Source organism: Dendrobates tinctorius, unplaced genomic scaffold (genome assembly GCF_039654945.1).
Source record: "Dendrobates tinctorius isolate UK_male_01 unplaced genomic scaffold, ASM3965494v1 ptg000045l, whole genome shotgun sequence".
In the NCBI taxonomy this organism is placed as follows: Eukaryota; Metazoa; Chordata; class Amphibia; order Anura; family Dendrobatidae; genus Dendrobates; species Dendrobates tinctorius.
The window spans coordinates 236,437-262,634 of NW_027361713.1; the positions used below are offsets into that span (position 1 = coordinate 236,437).

Consider the following 26,198-nt stretch of genomic DNA (forward strand, 5'->3'; position numbering starts at 1 on the left):
AATTAGGTGAGTGTAACTGTGTTTATTTAAATAAAGTGAAAGTGTTTTTTAATTTTATTCCAAATAAAGGACTTTATTCTGGCTGTATAACTATAGGATTAGTAATGGATAGGCATCTTATAGACACCTCTCCATTATTAACCCGTGGGCTTGATATAACCAGACAATACAAAGGTGACATCAACCCCACAAATAAGAACTGCACTTGCCACCATCATGGGACAAGTGGGAAAAGCTGGGTGATACGCCTTTTCTTAGGGCAGCTGCAGGCTTCTATTTTTAGTCTGGGGGGGCAATATCTATGGCTCTTTTACCAGTCAGAGAATACCAGCCCCCAGCTGTCTGCTTTAGCTTGGCTAGTTGTGAAAAATGGGGGGCTTCATATTTTTTTTTAAATTGTTTATTCAAATAATAAAATCTGCGTGGGGACTCCTCTATTCTTGATAGCCAGTCTCGCTACAGCTGAGGTTTGCACCTGGAAGTAGTAGTTCCATCAGCCAACGCCTGTAATCTTAGGTAAACTTTTTAGCTCTGATTACATCTGCGGGCTCACCCTGTCATCTGACAGCGAGGGAGCAGCAGCAGCAGTCTGACCGGTGGTATAAATCTTACCGCCAATCTAAGCTGCCATTGTTTCTTGCGCTGTCATGCAGAGGATAGCGCAAGAAACGACCGGTGTACGAGGTGCCAAACCCGAACAGTAACATGGACTTCTTGCTCAAGTCCGTGTTCGGGGTCCGTGCCCAAACAGTAGATGTTCAGTACGGGCCCGAACTTTACTGTTTTTGGGTTCGCCCATCTCTACTTATCAGTGAGATTTGCCTCTTTCTCCACCAGAATTGATCGATCATTCTCAAAATTCTATATAGGTAAAATCTATATTCAGTGAAGAGAGATTGTTTCATTACTGAGATAGGAGATGACAGATGATGCTCATAAAATTGCATTTAGGCGGTAGAAGAAAGGAGGAGCTCTGCATTTAGCTCCTCCCTCCCATCTAACTACACTCATCAGTAGTGACTTGCATTTGTATTCAGCCCCCTGAGCCTATACTTTTTTGGACCACCTTTTTCTGCAATTACTGCTGCAAGTCATTTGGGTTATGTCTGTACCAGAGAGGCTGAAATTTTTGCCCATTCTTCTTTGCAATCTAGCTGAAATTGGATGGAGAGCGTCTGCGAACAGCAATTTTCACATCTTGCCACAGATTCTCTGAGATTTAGGTGTGGATCGTGACTGGGCCATTCACCCACATTAATATGCTTAGATCTAAACTAGGGGTGCACAACATTTTTTGTTTTAAGGACCAGATTTTCATACTGAACCAATCTGAAGGGCCGCAAAAAAGTTTTAAAGGGGATACTTCCATGAATACATCAGCAGAATCACCGTCGGTATATTAATACATAATCAGAACCAAGTTTTGAGTATTTTTAGAGAGATTGAGAGTTTCTTCTCCAAAATATCAGTATGAAAATACCCAAACTTATATGAGTTTTTGTAGCAGAATCTCAACCAAGTCCTCCTCACAATCTCAAATCCAAGTCCCAAGGATTTTTCAGTTTTAACATGAAGCACATTATAGAATGCTACTTGATCACAACCACAGTCTGTGTAGGAACACATCACCATGCTTAGTATAGTGATCGATTCCTATGTCAGTTCAGCCCCATATACGCTTGTATCAAGTGAACCTGAAACTCCCAGTATATACTGTACTTAACAATGGTAAGGGGATACAGAGAGTTGTTACCAGCCGTCGTCAGACTGCAGAACCACAGTACTGATGAGACGTAGTCCGTATCACACATAAACATTACTGTCCAGGTAGCTTATACACTCCCTGACAGAAGTTATGTCACTTATCCATGTTATGTAAATAAAAGCTTATAACCTGACTTTATAAGATTTTGACTTGCCAAAATCTGACCATTCTGTGTCCATTAAATAATCAATATTTCTGCATTGATGGCAATTTATTTTCTTAACCTAAGCCACATTTCTGAGGGTTTCAGCTTTCAATAGAATAATTTATACAACCAATGGATGAATTTAACGTCAGGTTATAAGCTTTTATTTACGTAACCTGGATAAGCGACATAACTTTTGACAGGGAGTGTATATGATACAGTGGGGCAAAAAAGTATTTAGTCAGTCAGCAATAGTGCAAGTTCCACCACTTAAAAAGATGAGAGGCGTCTGTAATTTACATCATAGGTAGACCTCAACTATGGGAGACAAACTGAGAAAAAAAAATCCAGAAAATCACATTGTCTGTTTTTTTTTCATTTTATTTGCATATTATGGTGGAAAATAAGTATTTGGTCAGAAACAAGCAATCAAGATTTCTGGCTCTCACAGACCTGTAACTTCTTCTTTAAGAGTCTCCTCTTTCCTCCACTCATTACCTGTAGTAATGGCACCTGTTTAAACTTGTTATCAGTATAAAAAGACACCTGTGCACACCCTCAAACAGTCTGACTCCAAACTCCACTATGGTGAAGACCAAAGAGCTGTCAAAGGACACCAGAAACAAAATTGTAGCCCTGCACCAGGCTGGGAAGACTGAATCTGCAATAGCCAACCAGCTTGGAGTGAAGAAATCAACTGTGGGAGCAATAATTAGAAAAGGGAAGACATACAAGACCACTGATAATCTCCCTCGATCTGGTGCTCCACGCAAAATCCCACCCCGTGGGGTCAGAATGATCACAAGAACGGTGAGCAAAAATCCCAGAACCATGCGGGGGGACCTAGTGAATGAACTGCAGAGAGCTGGGACCAATGTAACAAGGCCTACCATAAGTAACACACTACGCCACCATGGACTCAGATCCTGCAGTGCCAGACGTGTCCCACTGCTTAAGCCTGGGCCCGTCTGAAGTTTACTAGAGAGCATTTGGATGATCCAGAGGAGTTTTGGGAGAATGTCCTATGGTCTGATGAAACCAAACTGGAACTGTTTGGTAGAAACACAACTTGTCGTGTTTGGAGGAAAAAGAATACTGAGTTGCATCCATCAAACACCATACCTACTGGAAAGCATGGTGGTGGAAACATCATGCTTTGGGGCTGTTTCTCTGCAAAGGGGCCAGGACGACTGATCCGGGTACATGAAAGAATGAATGGGGCCATGTATCGTGAGATTTTGAGTGCAAACCTCCTTCCATCAGCAAGGGCATTGAAGATGAAACGTGGCTGGGTCTTTCAACATGACAATGATCCAAAGCACACTGCCAGGGCAACGAAGGAGTGGCTTCGTAAGAAGCATTTCAAGGTCCTGGAGTGGCCTAGCCAGTCTCCAGATCTCAACCCTATAGAAAACCTTTGGAGGGAGTTGAAAGTCCGTGTTGCCAAGCGAAAAGCCAAAAACATCACTGCTCTAGAGGAGATCTGCATGGAGGAATGGGCCAACATACCAACAACAGTGTGTGGCAACCTTGTGAAGACTTACAGAAAACGTTTGACCTCTGTCATTGCCAACAAAGGATATATCACAAAGTATTGAGATGAAATTTTGTTTCTGACCAAATACTTATTTTCCACCATAATATGCAAATAAAATGAAAAAAAAACAGACAATGTGATTTTCTGGATTTTTTTTTCTCAGTTTGTCTCCCATAGTTGAGGTCTACCTATGATGTAAATTACAGACGCCTCTCATCTTTTTAAGTGGTGGAACTTGCACTATTGCTGACTGACTAAATACTTTTTTGCCCCACTGTATCTTCTTTGAATTAAATTGTTCCCATCTCTTTTGTCTCTAACCTGTTTGCCATGGTACACATGCCATGATGAGATTTCATGCCCAGAGCTTACCTCTCCAGACTTCCCTCTCCTCTGAAGCACTTTCCGACACGATGTCCTTAAAAATAAAAGAATCATTATACTGTTCCATAATTAAAAATATCTCCCACGGTGTACCCCTGCATAAATAATTACCCCTTACTGTACTACCTGCACAAAATATCCCACAGTGCCCCTTTCTATAATATTCTTACACACTGAACCCCTCCATAATGTCCACCGTACACGGAATCTCTCCATAATGTCTTCCCCCAAACTACTCTTCTCCATAATATCCCCCCACACTGAACCTCTCCATAATATTCCCCCACACTGCCCTTCTACGTAATGTACCTCACACTGCCCCTCTCCATAATTTCCCCTCCACACTGCTCCTCTTCGTAATGTCCCCCACAAACCTGCCACCTCTGAGATGTCCTCCACACAACCTGCCCCCCTCCGTAATGTTACACACAGAAACTGCCCCACCGTTCTGCATATTGTGGCTCCTTCACAATCTCCTTCCTCACCTCGTTGCCCTATAAGGTGCCCTCATAGTAAAGCCAACCCTCCTCTTCCTACAATAGCATATTTAATCATCGGCTGCAGCTTTTACAATCTACGCTGCCTGCTTGACACCTCTGCGCTGTGGCGACAACAGAGTGATGAAGTTACAGCGTGATGACCTCATCGCTGCACGTCAGCTCTGCTCCTGTCCTGGCACCAAAGTGTACAACTATATTCACGTCTGAAATACGCAAATACAGTTTAATATAGGAACATGAGAACCAGAGTCTCCAGGTTCTCCACTGGCTGCACAGCATCCTTCACTGCTAGAGGTATGTTGTGCAGGCCTAATCTAAACCATTCAATTGTAGCTCTAGCAGTATGTTTAGGGCCATTGTCCTGCAGGAAGGTGAACCTAAACCCCAGTCTAAATGTCTTTTGCGGCCTCTAGCAAGATTTTCTCCAGGGTTTCAATGTATTTAGTCACATCCATCTTACCTTCAACTCTGACAAGCTTTCCTGTCCCTACTGAAGAAAAGCATTTCCACAGCATGATGCTGCTGCCACTAGGTTTGACAGTGGGGATGGTGTTTTCAAGGTGATGGGCATTGTAAGTTTTCTGCCACACATAGCATTTTGCATTTAGCACAGAAAGTTTTACTTTGGTTTCATCTGACCAGAGTGCCTTCATCCACATACCATATAGGGGACACATCTAGAATGTGGATGAAGGTGCTCTCATCACATGAGACCAAAGTAGTACTTTTTAGGCTATATACAAAAATAGAATTAGACTTACCGGTAATTCGGTTTCTAGGAACCTTCCATGACAGTCACCTTGGAAGATGTCTCCCCACCCTAATGGGGGACAGAAAACACAAAGAGGTTAAATAACCCTCCCCTTTCTGCTACCTCCAGTGTTTTTTCTGGACAAACTAGCATGAATTGTTACCGCCAATAGTGCAGGAATCATCCAATAAAGATATTTAGATAGGGAGGGAAATTAGTGCTGTCGTGCAAGGTTCCTAGAAACCGAATTACCGGTAAGTCTAATTCTATTTTCTCCAGTCACCTTCCATGACAGTCACCTTGGAGCTATACCAACACTAATTTTTTAGGGAGGGACCACGGCGTGCAGAACGCGTCTGCCAAATGTTAGATCCCTATCAAAATTTAATCTGTAGTGTCTGGTAAAAGTGTGCACAGAGGACCAGGTGGCAGCTCTGCATATCTGCTCTGATGACTGGTTCCCTCTCGCTGCCCATGACGTAGCGACTGATCGAGTGGAGTGGGCCTTTAGAGCCTCGGGAGGAGAGAGATCTTTTGACGACTATGCCAAGCCGATGGCCTGTTATATCCAGTTTGCTATTGTGTTTTTTGTCACCTTCTTTCCCTTATTCCGCCCTGAATATTGGATAAACAGGTTCTGTTCAATTCTCCAATCCTTGGTTAGTTCAAGGTAATGGAGAACCACTCTGCGAACATCCAGAGTGTGGAATCTTTCTTCCTTCGTATTGGAAGGATTTGGGCAAAATGAGGGCAACACAATATCCTGACCCCTATGAAAGTCTGAAACCACTTTGGGCATAAAGGAGGGGTCTAGGCGCAGTACTATACTGTCAGAGTTGAGCAAGAGGTATGGTTCTTGTACCAATAGGGCCTGCAGTTCCCCTACTCGTCTAGCAGTGGTGATCGCTACGAGAAAGACTGTCTTAAGTGTGAGGATTCTTAATGAAATTTCAGTCAGGGGCTCAAATGGGGCATGTGTTAGACTATTGAGCGCTATATTAAGATCCCAGGGGGGGAAACCGACTAGGGAGTGTAGGCTGTATTCTGGTAGCAGCGGTCATAAATCGCTTAACCCAATGGTGTCTGGCTAGGTCCTGGCCAAAAAAGGAACTAGGGCAGACACCTGTACCCTTAGTGTGCTTGGTGTGAGCCCTAGCTCTAATCCCTTTTGTAGGAAATTAGGACCTGAGCAATATTGGGATGGAAGGGATCAGGGACATCAAGAAGACACCAGGAAGAGAACTTCTTCCATACTTTGCCGTATATGGCGTTATTTCCTGCTTTTTTGAAGGGTCCGGATTACCCCATCCGACAGACCCTTGGCCTTCAGGATGTTGGCCTCAATAACCAAGCTACCAGATTCAGTTTGTTGGGGTTCGGGTACAGTAGGGGACCCTGATAAAGGAGGTCGTTTTTTTGGGGTAGGAGTAAGGGACCTCCCTGGGCCATGTACAACAGGGCGCTGTACCAGCTTCGCCCTGGCCACATTGGAGCAACCAGGATTGTTGTGACCTTGTCCAATTGGATCTTTTGCAGCGTCCTTTTTGCCAGCATAGGTGTTGGCCAGAAGGCATAGGCTAGTCTGAAGGCCCATGGATGGGCAAAAGTGTCTGTCCCCCGGGCTCTGTACTTGGGACTGAGGGAGAAATATGTTGCTGTTTTTGCGTTTTGAGCATTCGCAAATAGGACGACTTCTGGATCCCCCCATCTCGCGGTCAGAGATTGGAAGACCGCTTGGTTCAGACACCACTCTCCCGGATGCATGTCTTTCCTGCTTAGGAAGTCCGCCTGGATGTTGTCCGATCCTTTCAGGTGTACCGCTGAGATGGACAATAGGTGCTTCTCCACCCAGAGGAAAATTCTTGCTGCCACTGTCTTCAGACTGGCATACTTCGTACCCCCCTGGTCAGGGCTGGCTCCAGGTTTTTGTGGGCCCCGGGCGAAAGTGTCTCAGTGGGCCCCTTTAACACATACCACAATTCATGATGCACAGATACGGTAAAGAAATATAGGTATAGTACAATGCCAAAGATATCACTTACTTCTTACATTACATGAGTGATCTCTATTGTAAATTCTACAATAGCTCAGAAACCAGCAAATCCTCGCAGAGCACAGTGCGTGCCCTAGCGGGTATTCAAAAGTTTTCATTTAAGACTGGACAGAATAGAACTCCATACAGTATTCTGGGCATCACATAGTCTTCCATACAGTTTATTGGGCCCCATATATTGCTTCATACAGAATAATGGGCCCCATATAATGCTCCAAACAGGATAATGGATATCAAGTATATTGTGGCACAGCTGTGTCGGTGCTCAAAAATAGGTTCCCACACCAGAGCAATAATAAAGTAAATTTTTGGCACTCAACTTGAGAATAGACAAGGGATTTTATTTGCAGTCAAAGGCAGTAAACGTTTTGGTCAATACATCTGACCTTCATCGATACACTGCAGAAACCAAAATATCACAGAAAAATAAATAATTACAACTATGTAAATTGCATCCATGAGTATAACAAGAATAGGCGACAAAATGTGTCAAATAGTGCACAAGTGATGAGGGATTGGAAAAACATGGGAAGGGAGAGAAAAACACATTACAGACTGTTCCTGAGTGGTCCGTGAATATGGAGTCTAAAGGAATGTGGCAATAAGTATACAGTATGTCCCTAGAAGCATATTGGTCATTTATTCTATAAAATCACTAAGATATACTGTAGATACTCACATTAAAATGACACTGACATGGAGAGAATCATAGACTCCTATGGGGGTACATTACCCCTGCTGTGGAGGGTTATTCTATAAGGTGAAAAAGGACCATTATCAGACAACGGGACTGCAATTAGAATATGAAAGCCATATGGTGTGACCAACCTGTTTAGTAAGGTCCTGTGACGGCTGGTTAAGAATACTGGGTATACCAAGAATGTATAAGGATATTCTATGGGGTGATAAAGGAATCTTGTCAGGTAAGAGGACATTGGTGAATAAATATATCCCCACCCTATATGACCAACCTGTTATATGTTAAAGTTCTGTGACAGCTAAACCAGAATGACAGGTATTTCCAAAGTGCTGTCCACGGACTCAATCTGTGCTGGAATAAAGTATAAACAAGTGTATACTAAAGTGCTAGAGAAGCGTAAGACAGGCTCATAACATGTTAAGTTATGGTCAGTGTGCTGTGGGAGGACCCTAAGGGTAAACAGACTGTGTGGATGTCTGTATGAGAGATTGGTATGGTCCCATAAACATCCATAAAGAGAAGTAGGTACAAAGGCATAGAGTGTGCCTTACCAGTGGTGAATAGTGGTGCTGCCTGCCAGATTGAGTCTGTGGACAGCATTTTGGAAATATCTGTCATTCTGGTTTAGCTGTCACAGAACTTTAACATATAACAGGTTGGTCACAACCTTATATCCTTATACATTCTTGGTATACCCAGTATTCTTAACCATCTGTCACAGGACCTTACTAAACAGGTTGGTCACACCACATGGCTTTCATATTCTAATTGCAGTCCCGTTGTCTGATAATGGTCCTTTTTCACCTTATAGAATAACCCTCCACAGCAGGGGTAATGTACCCCCCATAGTAGTCTATGATTCTCTCCATTTCAGTGTTATTTTACTGTGAGTATCTATATCTTAGTGATTTTATAGAATAAATGACCAATATGCTTCTAGGGACTTATACTTATTGCCACATTCCTTTAGACTCTATATTCACGGACCACTCAGGAACAGTCTGTAATGTGTTTTCCTCTCCCTTCCCATGTTTTTCCAATCCCTCATCACTTGTGCACTATTTGACACATTTTGTTGCCTATTCTTCTTGTTATACTCATGGATGCAATTTACATAGTTGTATTTTTTCTTCTGTGATATTTTGGTTTCTGCAGTGTATTGATGGTTACTGCCTTTGACTGCAAATAAAATCCTTAGCTTATTCTCAAGTTGAGTGCCAAAAATTTATTTTATTACCATACAGGATAATGGGTCCCATATAATGCTCCAAACAGGATAATGGGCCCCATATAATGCTCCATACATATAGAGTGGGCCCCATATAATGCCCCATAGAGAATAATGGGCTCATTCCCATCTCTGCTGGGCTCATTCCCCCCCCGCTCACTCTCATCTCCCCTGCTGGGCTCATTTCCCCCCCAGCTCACTCATCTCCCTCAAGGGCTGAGCTCATTCCTCCCACCAGGCCCCCCCGCTCATTCTCCCCCCGCCCCACCGCCACTCATTCTCAACGCCGCTCACCTGAGTCCAGGCGCCGGTAACTTCCTGCGAGAGAGCGCGGCCACGTGGTACAACTCAAGGTTATGAATATGGGCGCCACGCCTATGGGAGTGGAGTGGCGTCCATATTCATGACCTTAATGAGCGGTAACATGTGGGCGCGCGGTTTCACAGAAAAAAAGATAGTGGTGAGTATGATGTTTTGCGGAGGGCGGAGGACTGACCCTGGGGTGACCGACCCGGACTTATAAATAAAAAATTTTTTAAAAACTTGTTCAGGTGCCGAGTGGGCCTCCCCGTCTCGCCAGGGCCCCGGCACTTGCCCGGGTGCGCCGGGTGCTGACACCGGCCCTGCCCCTGGTGTCTGAGGTAGGCTACCGTGGTTACGTTGTCGGAATATATTCGAACTTGATGGTTCTGGATAAGGGATGAAGCGGCTTTTAGTGCTTCCTCCACTGCCTTCAATTCCTTTAGATTCAAAGATCTGGCTCTTATGTTCTGGGACCATCTTCCCTGGAAATAATACTCTTCCTCCACGGCTCCCCAACCTCTCAGGCTGGCATCGGTACAAAGTATTTTCAGGGGAAGCTGGTCCCAGCTTATTCCCCGCCTCAAGTTTCGGTAACTCAGGCACCCACCACAAGAGGGCCGATTTCACGTGTCCTGGAAGTGGAATCCTTCTTGACAGATTGTTTCAATACTTCCTTGAGTTTACTATGACGTATGACTGTAGGATTCGCGTATGTGCCTGGGCCCAGGACACCGCCTGAATACATGATGTCAGGGACCCCAGTATAGACATAGCGTCCCTCAGAGTCGGTGCCCTTTGTTCTCTGAATCGGATAATTCTCTGATGAAGGTCTAATTGATGATCCTCTGCAAGAAAGGATGTTCTTTTTTCCGAGTCTAAGAGAATCTCCAGGAATTTTTTCTTTGAAGAATGGTGAATGTCCGACTTCTGAAGATTCGGGATCCAACCTAGGGATTTGAGGATCTGCAGAGTTTTCGACACGTCCTGGTTTAGTCGGGATATTGATGGAGCGATAATGAGCAGGTAGTCTTAATATGGAACAATACATATTCCCAGCAGATGGATGAAAATGACTGCTTCCCTCATAATTTTCGTAAGCACCCTTAGTGCTGGAGATACGCCAAACGGTATGGCATTGAACTGGAGATGGCTGATCCCCCGGTCGTGGGAGACCATGAACCTCAGGAACTTTCTGTGATCCAGATGGATTGGGACGTGGTAATAAGCGTCTGTTATGAATGAGTCACCGAAGGAGGAAAAAACAAAAATACAAGCTAAGTCCAGAAAACCGGAGAGGTTGGTAGCTATCGGATTGCAGACCCTTGATCCTATTTACACAACTAACAGTAGCCGTGGGGGGTTCCTACGGTGCCCTAGACCCCTCGTTCACAGCCGGAGAACTAAATAAGCCTAAAGAAAGAAAGGGGAAATCTAAAACTGCCTCAGAGCAGACCCCAAAGCAATAGACAGCCACCAACATGTATTGTAGGTGAAAAGCAGATGAAAACACAAACACAGACAGAAAGACAGGTTGAGCAAACGATGGGGCCCAACTAACTAAATAGGAAAGGACAGAAAAGATGCTGGCTGCAATCCGCAAAAATTCTGCCAAAATAATGTCCAACACGTCTGATAGAAAAAAGGCCCTGAAGTCACTAGACTTCAAAAACACTATATCAGCACTCAGGTATATTCTGAAGACTGAGCAAAAGATCAACTTGACCAGAGACAAAAATGGAGCTCAGCCTGTACCAACAAGGGCAGGCAGAACACAAACACTAAGTAAACAGACAATATCTCATGGAAAAATAAGAGAGCAAATATAAGCTTTCAGAAGACAGGTACTGAACTGGTTTGCAAGAGCTCAGAGCAGAAAGGGTCACCAGCACCCCTGTAGGGCGTCGGCTGCCTTATATCCACTCAGTGATTCCGGGTGTCCAATCAGGCTCCACCTGTTCAGATGACAGGTTCTTCCCAACCCAGTCAATTTCACTACCTCTCTTCACCAGCCGAGGGAGTTCATCAGACATCAACGGTGAAGGGGAAAATGAACTCACAACAGTACCTCCCCCTTGAGGAGTGTTCACCGAACCCTCATCTACGCCACCAGGACGATCAGGATGGGCCCGATGAAAAGCACGAACCAATCTTTCGGCATGAATATCGGATGCAGGGACCCAAGAATTATCCTCCTGGCCATAACCCTTCCATTTAACCAAATACTGAAGTCTCCGTCTAGCCAGGCGAGAATCCAGTATCTTCTCAACCTCATATTCCACATTACCTTCCACCAATACAGGGTCAGGAGGTGCCACCACAGGAACTACTGGCTCAACAAACCTCTTTAACAGAAACTTATGATACACGTTATGGATCTTAAATGTAACAGGAAGAGCCAATCGAAAAGAGACAGGATTAAGAATCTCCAAAATCTTGTAAGGTCCAATAAATCTAGGTTTAAACTTTGGAGAAGCCACGTTCATAGAGATATTCTTTGATGACAACCAAACCATATCACCCACCTTAAACTGGGGACCAATGGTCCTATGACGGTTGGAAAACCGCTAGGCCTTTTCCTGGGAGAGAGACAATCTATCCACCACTTGGTCCCAGATCTGGTGCATTCTCTCCACCACAGTGTCAACACCAGGGCAGGCAGAAGACTCCACCTGCCCTGAAGAGAATCAAGGATGAAACCCAAAATTACAAAAAAAAGGTGACATCAAAGTGGCAGAACTAGCTCTATTATTTAAAGCAAATTCGGCCAAGGGCAAAAATGAAACCCAATCATCCTGATCAGCAGAAATAAAACATCTCAAATACGACTCCAAAGTCTGGTTTGTTCTCTCCGTCTGCCCATTGGTCTGAGGGTGAAACGCAGAGGAGAAGGGCAACCGAATTCCCAGCTTGCAACAGAAAGTCCTCCAAAATCTAGAAATAAACTGAACTCCTCTATCAGATACAATGTTCTCAGGAATCCCGTGCAAGCGAACCACCTGTTGCAAAAACAAGGGCACCAACTCTGAGGAAGATGGCAACTTAGGGAGTGGTACAAGATGGACCATCTTAGAGAATCTATCACAAATCACCCAAATAACAGTCATTCTCTGAGAGACAGGCATATCTGAGATAAAATCCATTGAAATATGGGTCCATGGCCTCCTGGGCACAGCAACCCACTAGAGCCAGAACAAGGTTTAGACCGGGAGCAAGTCCCACAGGACTGCACAAAACTCCTGACATCACGAGACAAGGCGGGCCACCAAAAAGACCGACTCACCAAATCTCTAGTACCAAAAATACCTGGATGACCAGCCAATGCAGAGCAATGAACTTCAGACATCACTCTCTTCCTCCACTGGTCAGGAACATACAATTTTCCAATGGGACAACGCTCAGGTTTGTCCTCCTGAAACTCTGCCAGAGCACGTCTCAAATCGGGCGAGATGGCAGAAAGAACTACCCCCTCACCTAAGATGGTAGCAGGCTTGGTCACAACAGGAGAATCAGCAAAGAAACTCCTAGAGAGGGCGTCTGCCTTGACATTCTTAGTGCCTGGAAGAAAAGAGACCACAAAATCAAAATGTGTGAAAAACAAGGCCCACCTAGCCTGTCTAGGATTCAAGCGTTTGGCCGACTCCAGGTAAATCAACTTCTTGTGGTCAGTAAGGACCACGACATGATGTTTAGCTCCCTCCAACCAATGTCTCCACTCCTCAAATGCCCATTTCATGGCTAACAGTTCCCGATTCCCCACATCATAGTTACGTTCAGATGGGGAGAACTTTCGGGAAAAGAAAGCACAGGGACTCATCTTAGATGTTACAGGATCTTTTTGGGACAAAACAGCTCCTGCACCAATCTCAGAAGCGTCCACCTCTACCTGAAACGGGAGTGAGACATCAGGTTGCCGCAAAACCGGAGCAGAAGTGAACCTTCGCTTCAGCTCCTGAAAGGAAGAAACAGCCTCCGGAGACCAATTCAGCACATCAGCACCCTTCTTGGTCAAATCAGTCAATGGTTTGGCAATACCCGAAAAATTAGCTATAAATTTACGATAAAAATTAGCAAAACCCAAAAACTTCTGGAGGGCCTTCAAAGAAGTGGGCTGAACCCAATCATAAATGGCCTGTACCTTGGCCGGGTCCATTTCAATAGTTGACGGAGACAAAATAAATCCCAAAAATGAAATCCTCTGTACCCCAAAAAGGCATTTCGATCCCTTGACATACAAGGAATTCTCCCTCAAAATCCGGAACACAGTCCGAACGTGTTCCACATGAGAGTCCCAATCCTTGGAAAAGATCAAAATATCATCCAGATAGATGATCAAAAATGTATCCACAAAGTCTCGGAAAATATCATTCATGAAGCACTGGAAGACAGAAGGGGCATTAGTGAGCCCAAAAGGCATCACCAGGTACTCAAAATGTCCCTCTAGAGTATTAAACGCCGTCTTCCATTCATCCCCATGCTTAATGCGAATAAGATTATACGCCCCCCTGAGGTCAAGCTTGGTAAACCAGCAAGCACCTTTAACTCTAGAGAATAGATCAGAAATCAGGGGTAACGGATACTGATATTTACCAGTAATTTTGTTGAGGGAACGATAGTCAATACAAGGCCTTAATGAACCATCCTTCTTGGCCACGAAAAAAAAAACAGCACCTAAGGGTGAAGAGGATGGTCTAATATGACCCTTCTCCAACGACTCCTTAATATAGGATCGCATAGCCTCGTGCTCAGGTACAGATAAATTGAAAAGTCGACCCTTGGGAAATTTACACCCAGGGCTCAGCTCAATTGCATAACTCCTATGAGGAGGCAAAGACGCAGACTCATTCTCACTAAATACATCATAAAAATCAGCCAAATAGTCAGGAACATCATGCGACTGGGGAGAGGTGGAGAAAACAGGAGCGTCACTAAGGCTAGTTTCACACTAGCGTTTATGAGCGCAGCGACGGCCTGAGCACGCCCCCGCCCCCTGCCGCGCCCCCACCGGTAGCTCCGCACACCGGCGCATGACGCTGCATGCGCCCTGCGTCCCCTATCTTTATCACAGGGGGCGCAGGCCATGCGCAGTATGCGTTTGGCGGCGCATGCGTCCTTTTGACGGTGCGCCGACGTGCGCCAAACGCAACCTGCTGCAGTTTGGTTGCGCGGCGCACCGTCAAAAAGGCGCATGCGCCGCCAAACGCATACTGCGCACGGCCTGCGCCCCCTGTGATAAAGATAGGGGACGCAGGGCGGAGCTACCGGCGGGGGAGCGGCAGGGGCGGGGCTTAGCAGCGGCCGTGTGCAGGCCGTCACTGCGCTCATAAACGCTAGTGTGAAACTAGCCTAAGGGCACACCGACAACCCCAACTCACCACAGACAAAGATTTCCAATCCAAAACTGGATTATGGATTTGTAACCAGGGAAACCCCAGAACAATGGTATCATGCAGATTATGCAACACCAAGAATCTGCAATTTTCTTGATGATCTGGGGCGACCCGCATTACCACCTGGGTCCAAAACTGAGGTTTATTCTTCGCCAAAGGAGTAGCATCAATACCCCTCAAAGGGATAGGCGTCCGCAGATGTGTCATAGGAAATCCACAACGTTTAGCAAAATCCAAGTCCATCAGGTTCAGAGCTGCTCCCGAATCCACGAAAGCCTTAGCGGAAAATGCGGACAGGGAGCAGATCAGAGTAATTGCCAGAAGAAACTTAGGTTGAACACCGCCCACAGCAAATGTGTGTGCAAAACGTTTCTCTCGTTTAGGGCAGACAGAAATAATATGCGAGGCATCTCCACAGAAAAACACAGCTTAATACGCATTCTGAACTCCTGACGTTGCGCCCTAGACAAAACTCTATCACATTGCATAGGTTCAGACATTTGTTCAACAGGTGACAACACCTCTCGTGCAGTTTTGCGTTCGTGCAAACGCCGATCAACCTGAATGGCTAATGACATAGAATCGTCAAGACCAGAGGGAACAGGAAATCCCACTATAGTATCTTTTACGGTTTCTGACAAACCCTTCCGAAAGAGAGCTGCCAAGGCACCATCATTCCAAGTAGTAAGGACCGCCCACTTTCGGAACTTTTGACAGTACAACTCTGCAGAATCCTGACCCTGGCTCAATGCCAACAGGGCCTTTTCAGCCTGATCAATAGCATTAGGTTCATCATACAACAGCCCTAAGGCTTGAAAAAATGCATTCACATTAGCTAGAATAGGATCATCAGGTTTCAAAGACAACGCCCAATCCTGCCGCGCAGCAAAGAGATGACAATTTTAACCTGCTGCGCGGAGCTCCCTGATGAGTTAGGCTTCAAGGCAAAAAATAATTTATAATTATTCTTAAAATTCAAAAATTTAGACCGATCCCCAAAAAACACATCAGGAGTAGGGATCTTTGGTTCAGCAACATGTGAATGAGCAAGATAGACGGAAATTCCCCGCACTTCAGCAGCGAGCTGCTCCACATGATCAGACAATTGCTTCATCTCCATTGAGAAGAAAAAAAATCCCCCTACGGCCTCAAAGAGGAAAAAATATACACAAAAATAAAAAATCTGACACTTTTTTCTTTTTTTTTTCCTTTTACAATTCCTTCCTGCTATTGAGTACCCTAGAATCTGCGGTATGGCTGGTGATTCTGTTATGAATGAGTCACCGAAGGAGGAAAAAAACAAAAAAACAAGCTAAGTCCAGAAAACCAGAGAGGTTGGTAGCTATCGGATTGCAGACCCCTGATCCTATTCACACAACTAACAGTAGCCGTGGGGGGTTCCTACGGTGCCCTAGACCCCTCGTTCACAGCCGGAGAACTAAATAAGCCTAAAGAAAGAAAGGGGAAATCTAAACTGCCCCAGAGCAGACCCCAAAGCAATAGACAGCCCCCAACATGTATTGTAGGTGAAAAGCAGATGAAAACACAAACACAGACAGAAAGACAGGTTGAACAAACGATGGGGCCCAACTAACTAAATAGGAAAGGACAGAAAAGATGCTGGCTGCAATCCGCAAAAATTCTGCCAAAATAATGTCCAACACGTCTGATAGAAAAAAGGCCCTGAAGTCACTAGACTTCAAAAACACTATATCAGCACTCAGGTATATTCTGAAGACTGGGCAAAAGATCAACTTGACCAGAGACAAAAATGGAACTCAGCCTGTACCAACAAGGGCAGGCAGAACACAAACACTAAGTAAACAGACAATATCTCATGGAAAAATAAGAGAGCAAATACTTAGCTTTCAGAAGACAGGTACTGAACTGGTTTGCAAGAGCTCAGAGCAGAAAGGGTCACCAGCACCCCTGTAGGGCGTCGGCTGCCTTATATCCACTCAGTGATTCCGGGTGTCCAATCAGGCTCCACCTGTTCAGATGACAGGTTCTTCCCAACCCAGTCAATTTCACTACCTCTTTTCACCAGCAGAGGGAGTTCATCAGACATCAACGGTGAAGGGGAAAATGAACTCACAACAATCGTCCCTCAGGTCTATCGTAGCCATCAGCCAGCCCTACCAATAAGAGGGATCGACGATCTTACCGACTTCATCTTGAACCTCCGGTATTTGATGAACCGATTCAGGGGTTTCAGGTTTATGATAAGCCTGTATTTTCCGGAGGGCTTCCTTACATGGAATAGGCGGGAGTAATGTCCCCTGCCTATTTCCTGCTGAGGTACCTATGAGACTACTTCTTCCCGTAACAGATCTTGTAGTTGAAGAAGTAGGATCTTTTGGAGAATTGGGGACTGTGTAGGGGTGACTCTTAGACAGTGGGGGGGGGTTGTTCGAACTCCAAATTCAGCCCGAATTGTATGGTGTGCAGGATCCACTGGTTCAAGGTCATGGTCTGCCATTGGGTGAAGAATTGAGTGAGTCGACCCCCCCCCATCGGGGAGTCACTGTTTGTCCGGGGGCTGCTGTTGCTGAGGGACGAGGATGTTCTTCCCTCTACCCCCTTTTGGATAGCTCCACCGTCCCGTCTTGCCCTTCCCTCTGAACTCCCTCTGGGAGGACTGCTGTCGTGTGGGACGAAAAAACTGTCTCCTGGTGATTTTCTGTTCGGTTAGCGATTTCTTTTTGTCCGAGGTTTTCTCGAGGATGTCGTCCAAGACTGGTCCGAACATGTGGTGCCCCTGGAAGGGGATGGCACGGAGCTTTGTCTTAGAGGTGATGTCACCTCACGACTTCAGCCAGAGGGCCCTTCTAGCTGAATTAGAAAGGACTAAGGACCTTGCTGCTACCCGCACCGTCTCTCCCGAGGCATCGGCTAAAAAGCCCGTTGATTTCTGGAGAAGGGGAAGGGAATCTAAGATTTCTTCTCTGGGAGTACCCCGAGAGAGGTGATCCTCTAACGTATGAAGCCAGAGAAATAAAGCTCTGGCGACGCAAGTGGAGGCTACATTTGCTTTGAGCAAATTCGTGGATGCTTCCCAGGATTTTTTAAGGTGACTTTCTATTTTACGATCCATAGGATGTTTCATCTGGGAAGAGTCCTCGAAAGGGAGGGACGTCGTCTTAGTTACTTTAGAGACCTGGACATCTATCTGGGGGATATCCCAAATAGAGTTGTCACCCTCGAGAGGAAAGTGATTCTTTAGTTCCGAGGGTACACTAAGTCCTTTCTCAGGGGAGGACCACTCCCGAACTATCAGGTTCTGGACATTTTCGTGTACCGGAAAACCTTCCTACCTCTGGGTTTCAGCCCTCCCAAACATTTCATCCTGAACTGAGAGCTTCACTTCCTCCTCCTCAACCCCCATGGTATTTCTCACCATGGAGACCAGCTCTTCCATATCCTCCGAAGAGAAGTAATTTTTTTTGTGTCGGGTTTGGGGGTGGATGTGGAGCCTTCATTTTCCCAAATGTCCTCAGACCCTGAGGTACGGACTTCTCCCGAATCTAAAGCGGTCTCCGTAGGTGCTATTTTCCTCTTTTTTTTTTTTGTAGAGGGGCCTGGGTTACCAGGGTCTGGGCAAATGCTGCCATGGAGGTCTGTACCTCCTGCTCAATGAGAGTTTTGATACTGTCAAACAGGGAGAGTTGTTCGGTGCGGAGGATGTCCTGCGTACAAGGTTGGCATAGATTCTTTTTGTAATCAGAGGGAGCCTGGCACCACAGATACCACACTTACGGCTGGGTTTATGTCTTGGGACAGAGGCCTTTTCTTCCTGCAAGGAGAAAGAGAAGGCTACTCAATGACCCGTGCCACCAAAGTTTGGACAGTTAGGGGACCGGCCCTGCTACTCACGGTAGGAGGGGGAACGCTGGGCTCCGCAGATGCAGGTGTCGAGGATTTGTCGCCATCCATAGCCATCACCAGTCGCCATACAGACACACTGCAATCAGCAAACAAAGAGAAACAGCAGAACGGCACTCAAGCAAAGTCTACTCACTCGTGGAGATATGGATGTCTGAAATCCGGGTGTCTGGGTGATATTCAAAACGGTTGATCTGGTGCTTGCGTGAAACTACACGTAGTTCAAAGCCAAAAAATGGAGAAAAATGCAGCACTCATGGAATTTGTTAAAAAACCATAGTCTTTTATTAAATTAGTTGGACAAGGTCAGCATAAGGGATAGGTACGTGAGCAACATGCAGGGAAAAAGACTACAGCTGTTTCGCGTTACACACGCTTCAACAGGTCCAGATGCATCAATTACAACGTCATATCTTTTTATAAGGCTTGTAATCAAAAAATTACCATACAACATTTACATATTCAAATTAAAAACAGCAATAAATGCAAAATTTAAAAACAATGCAAAAAATACATCCAATTTACTGATTGTAAGCTATTAACAAATATATTAAAGCAATGTCATAGGAACACAGAATAATCTAATCTATCATTTAACCCCAAAGCTCCTTGTGCATTGGTTTTGATAATCCACCTTGCTTCACGTTGCAATAATAATTTATTGTGATCACCACCTCCTGGTGGGAATTTCACCACTTCTAAACCTGCAAACTTCAAACAAGATGGGTTAGATCCATGCGCCTCCTGTACATGCTTTATCAGCCTCAAAGATCCTTTACCTGTTGAAATGGAACGGACATGTTCCCGAAATCGTACAAACATAGGTCTTATTGTCTTCTCTATATAGTAATGAAAGCAAGGACAAAAAACTACAGTACAGACCAAAAGTTTGGACACACCTTCTCATTCAAAGAGTTTTCTTTATTTGCATGACTATAAAAATTGTAGATTCACTCTGAAGGCATCAAAACTATGAACTAACACATGTGGAATTATATAATTAACAAAAAAGTGTGAAACAACTGAAAATATGTCTTATATTCTAGGTTCTTCAAAGTAGCCACCCATTGCTTTGATTACTGCTTTGCACACTCTTGGCATTCTCTTGATGAGTGTCAAGAGGTAGTCACCGGAAATGGTTTTCACTTCACAGGTGTGCCCTGTCAGGTTTAACAAGTGGGATTTCTTGCACTATAAATGGGGTTGGGACCATCAGTTGTGTTGTGCAGAAGTCTGGTGGATACACAGCTGATAGTCCTACTGAATAGACTGTTAGAATTTGTATTATGGCAAGAAAAAAGCAGCTAAGTAAAGAAAACCGAGTGGCCATCATTACTTTAAGAAATGAAGGTCAGTCAGTCTGAAAAAATTGGGAAAACTTTGAAAGTGTCCCCAAGTGCCGTGGCAAAAACCATCAAGCGCTGCAAAGAAACTGGCTCACATGAGGACCGCCCCAGGAAAGGAAGACCAAGAGTCACCTCTGCTGCGGAGGATAAGTTCATCTGAGTCACCAGCCTCAGAAATCGCAGGTTAACAGCAGCTCAGATTAGAGACCAGGTCAATGCCACACAGAGTTCTAGCAGCAGACACATCTCTACAACTCCTGTTAAGAGGAGACTTTGTGCAGCAGGCCTTCATGGTAAATACAGTAGCTGCTAGGATATCACTGCTAAGGACAGGCAACAAGTAGAAGAGACTGGTTTGGGCTAAAGAACACAAAGAATGGACATTAGACCAGTGGAAATCTGTGCTTTGGTCTGATGAGTCCAAAGTTGAGATCTTTGGTTCCAACCACCGTGTCTTTGTGCGACGCAGAAAAGGTGAACGGATGGACTCTACATGCCTAGTTCCCACTGTGAAACATGGAGGCGGAGCTGTGGGGGTGCTTTGCTGGTGACACTGTTGGAGATTTATTCAAAATTGAAGGCATACTGAGCCGGCATGGCTACCACAGCATCTTGCAGCGGCATGCTATTCCATCCGGTTTGCATTTAGTTGGACCATCATTTATTTTTCAACAGGACAATAACCCCAAACACACCTCCAGGCTGTGTAAGGTCTATTTGACCAAGGAGGAGAGTGATGGGGTGCTACGCCAGATGACCTGGCCTCCACAGTCACCAGACCTGAACCCAATCGAGATGGTTTGGGGTGAGCTGGACCACAGAGTGAAGGCAAAAGGGCCAACAAGTGCTAAGCATCTCTGGGAACTCCTTCAAGACTGTTGGAAGACCTTTTCCGGTGACTACCTCTTGAAGCTCATCAAGAGAATGCCAGGAGTGTGCAAAGCAGTAATCAAAGCAAAAGGTGGCTACTTTGAAGAACCTAATACATGCCAATTTTTACGAATCGATGCATGGATAGCCTTATCCAAAGTACTGTGTTTAAAGCAAAAATTAAAGTGTTATTCCTGAGGTATGGCATTATTATTAGTGCCTGTCTGATCTCGGGCAGTGTTTTTTCTCAGTGTGACAGTTTGTGAAAGTTTAGAGACACGATCCGCAGCTTCATTCAGTATTTCTCTGCGGTACCCTCTATTAATAAACCGAGATTTGAGATCTTTCATTTGTTCCTCAAATGTATCGTTGTCATTATTTTCCTCAGTCTCAACATTTGGCTATAGGGCAAAAGTTCTTTTAGTATAACAAGGGTGTGCTGATTCAAAATGTAACAGGGAATTTGTAGCGGTTATTTTTCTATGGACCTTAGTAATAATTTCATCATTTTTTATAGCGATATCAATATCCAAAAATTCAAATTATTTCCTACAAAATTGGATGTAAACCGCATATTTTCATCATTGGTTTCTTTAAAAAATGCCACAAAATTATGAAATTCTATTTCCCCTCCCTCCCAAATGATGAAGATGTCATCCACAAAGCGCAAAAAAAAACACTTTGTTTGAGAAAGGGGTTTCCAGGACCGGTAATATATTTTTCTTCAAATGCCGCTAAAAATAGATTTGCGAACACACAAGCCACGGGCGTAGCCATAGCGGTACTGACCTTCTGCAAATAGCACTGATCAAGAAATTTAAATGCATTATGAGTCAAGATGAATTCTAAACCTTCTACAATAAAGGAAATAAACTCTCCAGTTTTTTCTGAATTCTGCAATATTTTTTTGACTACATTAATTCCAGTTATTTGTGGTATTCTAGTGTATAGGTTTTCCACGTCTATGGATGTAAGGGCAAAATTGGGCTGCCAATCAATCGACTTTAAAACCAGTAAAAATCCCCAGAATCTTTCACATATGAAGGAATCTGCCTCAGCAAAGGTTTCAAACACCAGTCTAAATGCTGGGATAGAGGTTCAGTAAGTGAATTTTTCCCAGAAACAATGGGACAGGGGTTTTTTTTGTGGATTTTTGGAATAGTATACCAATGGGGAATTCCTGGATAAATTGGAAACAATTTTTTTCCTTCCTTTTTTGTTAACACCCCATTTTCAACATTTTTCCAAATAAAGAACCTCAATTTATCCTTAAATTTGGGAATTGGATTATAATCTAGCCACAAATATGTATCAGCATTGCTTAATTGAGGTCTCCCCTCTTCAATATAATAATCTTTATCTAGAAGGACAATATTGCCCCCTTTGTCAGCGCTACGAAAAATTATGTTATGCCATTGTTGCATGTCTTTCAGGGGATGAAATTCACCTTCAGATAAATTTTTATTAGGGGATTGATAAAGCAATGCTTCTACATCTTTGACCACTAGGTCATGGAACAAATCAATGACATTACCTGATGCGATAGGAGGCATATAATTAGATTTTGAATGGAGCCACAGAATACAAATTGACATTAGGGGTGACTATATCCGTATTAGGATGCGTTATTTCCAAAAGTGCTGCTACATCATTCAGATGTTCTGGGTTTTCAGGCGGATACGCCATTAAACCCAAAGTTCCAATGGAAGCCAAGTTTTTCTTTTTCAATACAATACAGGATTTATTGCCTCCTTATTATCGAACGCTTTGTGCAAATGAAGTTTTCTTACACCTTTATACATATCAATCTTAAATTCTATTAAATCAAAAGACTCAGGAATACAATAATTTAACCCCTTAGACAATACCGATATATGCTCTGCAGTTAATGCTTTTTTCGACAAATTAACTACTTGAAGTTTTTCACAAGGATCGATTACTTCCTCCATGTTACATGCTTGCGATTTACATCCAACTTTGGAGGAAATAATTTGAATTTTTGGGATATTGATATTGCTATAAAAATGATGAAATTATTACTAAGGTCCATAGAAAAATAACCGCTACAAATTCCCTGTTACATTTTGAATCAGCACACCCTTGTTATACTAAAAGAAATTTGCCCTATAGCCAAATGTTGAGACTGAGGAAAATAATGACAACGATACATTTGAGGAACAAATGAAAGATCTCAAATCTCGGTTTATTAATAGAGGGTACCGCAGAGAAATACTGAATGAAGCTGCAGATCGTGTCTCTAAACTTTCACAAACTGTCACACTGAGAAAAAACACTGCCCGAGATCAGACAGGCACTAATAATAATGCCATACCTCAGGAAAAACACTTAAATTTTTGCTTTAAACATAGTCCTTTGGATAAGGTTATCCATGCATCGATTCGTAAAAATTGGCATGTATTAAACGCCGACAAGGGCCTTAATAAACTATGCAAAATTAAATTAAACCTAGTTTTTGCTATAAAAGGACTAACAATCTCACTAATCTATTAGTGCGCAATCATGTTTGCAATACACAGGAAACCTGGTTAACTTCAAATGTTCCTAAAGGAAATTTCAAATGTGGCGACTGCAGTTTCTGTGACCAACATCTAATTGGTAATTCCTTACAGATTGGCCCTATTCATCATAGAATACAGGATTTAATTGCTTGTAAAACATAATTCGTGGTGTATATAGTTTTTTGTCCTTGCTTTCATTACTATATAGGGAAGACAATAAGACCTATGTTTGTACGATTTCGGGAACATGTCCGTTCCATTGCAACAGGTAAAGGATCTTTGAGGCTGATAAAGCATGTACAGGAGGCGCATGGATGTAACCCATCTTGTTTGAAGTTTGCAGGTTTAGAAGTGGTGAAATTCCCACCAGGAGGTGGTGATCACAATAAATTATTATTGCAACGTGAAGCAAGGTGGATTATCAAAACCAATGCACAAGGAGCTTTGGGGTTAAATGATAGATTAGATTATTCTGTGTTCCTATGATATTGCTTTAATATATTTGTTGATCGCTTACAATCAGTAAATTGGATGTATTTTTTGCATTGTATTTTTTGCATTGTTTTTAAATTTTGCATTTATTGCTGTTTTTAATTTGAATATGTAAATGTTGTATGGTAATTTTTTGATTACAAGCCTTATAAAAGGATATAACGTTGTAATTGATGCATCTGGACCTGTTGAAGTGTGTGTATCGCGAAACAGCTGTAGCCTTTTTCCCTGCATGTTGCTCACGTACCTAGCCCTTATGCTGACCTTGTCCAACTAATTTAATAAAGTACTATGGTTTTTTAACGGATTCCATGAGTGCTGCATTTTTCTCCATTTTTTGGCTTTGATGCAGACACACTGCGCTTACATGGAGCCTGTGGCCCGATTATATAGGCATTCAATGTTTCTGTACCCCTCCTTCCTCCTGGTCCATGGGGAGGAACCTGCGGCACGACCCCCGCTGCTATTGCCCGAACGCCCGGCGCGTGCGCTCCATCCAGGAACGCCGGAGGACGCGAACCGGAAGTGCGCCAACGTCACTTCCTGTCAGAAGCCACGCCCCCTCCAATGTGCGCGGGCCCGGTGTCGGCAGCTCCAGAGAGGAAGGAGGAAGCCAGGGAGCTTCAGAGGACCCCGGCTGCACCATACCGCCCCACTTTACCCCGGAGGGCGCGGGAGGGGCGGAAGAAGTCCCGAGTCGCACCCTCAGGTGGAGACGGGAGCAGCCATATGGAGGAGGAGAGGTGAATCCCCCGACCTCAGCTACCTGGCATGTAAGTTTCCAGGAGCTCCGGTCGCTGGCCACGGCAGCCCCCTTGTACCTCTTCATGCCCCACAGGGGGACAGGAAAAACGCTGGAGGTAGCAGGAAGGGGAGGGTTATTTAATCTCTTTGCGTTTCCTGTCCCCCATCAGGGCTGGGAGACATCCGCCAAGGTGACTGTCATGGAAGGTGACTGGAGAAATGTTTGGCGGAAAACTAACACTGCACATCACCCTGGTGTTGAAAAGTTCACTGGGTTTGAAGGGAATCTGTTGTCACCCTTTTTTGGACTATGAGCTGCCGGCATCGACATCAGGGGCTTATCTACAGCATTATGTAATGCTGGGATCTCAGCTGCTGCTCTTATCCAGGCCACCACTGCGATCCCTACCGCCGCTGGGATCCCAGCTGCCGCTCGGATCCAGGCCACCGCTGGGATCCCAGCTGCTGCTCGGATCCAGGCAGCCGCTGCGATCCTGAACACTGCTGCGATCCCGGCCGCTGCTTGGATCCCAGCCTCCGTTCGGATCCCAGTTGCCGCGCCGATCCAGGCCGCCGCTACGATCACAAGGCTAAGAGGGGGTATAACGAGAGGGGTGTAATGAAGGGGGTATAATGAGAGGGTGTAATGAGGGGGTGTATTGAGAGGGATGCCGCGGGACCCCTGCCAGGACCCACCGCCTGACTACACGCGCCGGATCCCGCCACTGCCTGCCCACCCACCTCCGTGCAGTCACAGCCGGCAGGAAAGACCGCGGCTTGAAACCTTTGCTGGAGATTGGGTGCGGCCACCCTCTGGTGGCGCCGCACACCAACTCTGGCACATTCCGCAAAACACCGTCTTTCCTGATGGCTGTGAGAGGGGTGTAACGAGAGGATGTAATGAGAGGGATGCCGCCGCCGGACCCCCGCCAGGACCCACCGCCTGACTACACAAGCCAGATCCCGCCGCTGCCTGCCCACCCACCTCCGTGGAGTCACAGCTGGCAGGAAAGACTGCGGCTTGAAGCCTGTGCTGGCGACTCGGTGCGGCCACCCTCTGGTGGCGCCGCACACCATATCCAGCACAGGCCGCAAAACACAGTCTTTCCTGCCGGATGTGACTGCACGGAAGTGGGTGAGCCGCCACTCCCAGTGCCACAAAGCTGCCCCCATCATGATGTTACTGCCCTCCTGATGCGATAGAATCGGGCACACATCTAGTCTCTTTATAAGATCCATACCGACACAAATCCCGATCCTTCACCGCACATGATTTTCTGCATGCTTTCTTAGATATCACTTCAAGACCCTGACCATATTTACCAGCTTAACAAACACCCCCAACATGCTTGCAAGTACTGAATTAGAATAGGGAAGGTGAGGAGGTTTTAAGCTATCTTCATCATCTGAGGTCAGTAGTATTATCCAGTGTTATTTTCCCCAGCTCCCAGTATACCCAACACAAGCTAAAAAGGAATCTCTAGAGAACAGGCGTTCAAGTGTGTCAGTATTTTGTGATTGTTCAGTGACCATTCTAATATTTTATGGGTTTTGCTATATTTTACAAAATGTTAAACATATATTTTTTTCTA

At 44.8% G+C, this 26,198-nt stretch overlaps 1 protein-coding gene across 2 annotated transcripts in view; it reads left to right on the forward strand.

Moving 5' to 3' along the window:
* MYO19 (myosin XIX) overlaps nt 1-26,198 on the forward strand; it is a 338,653-nt gene that overhangs the window by 232,698 nt on the left and 79,757 nt on the right. The gene's annotated exons all lie outside the window — the stretch shown is intronic.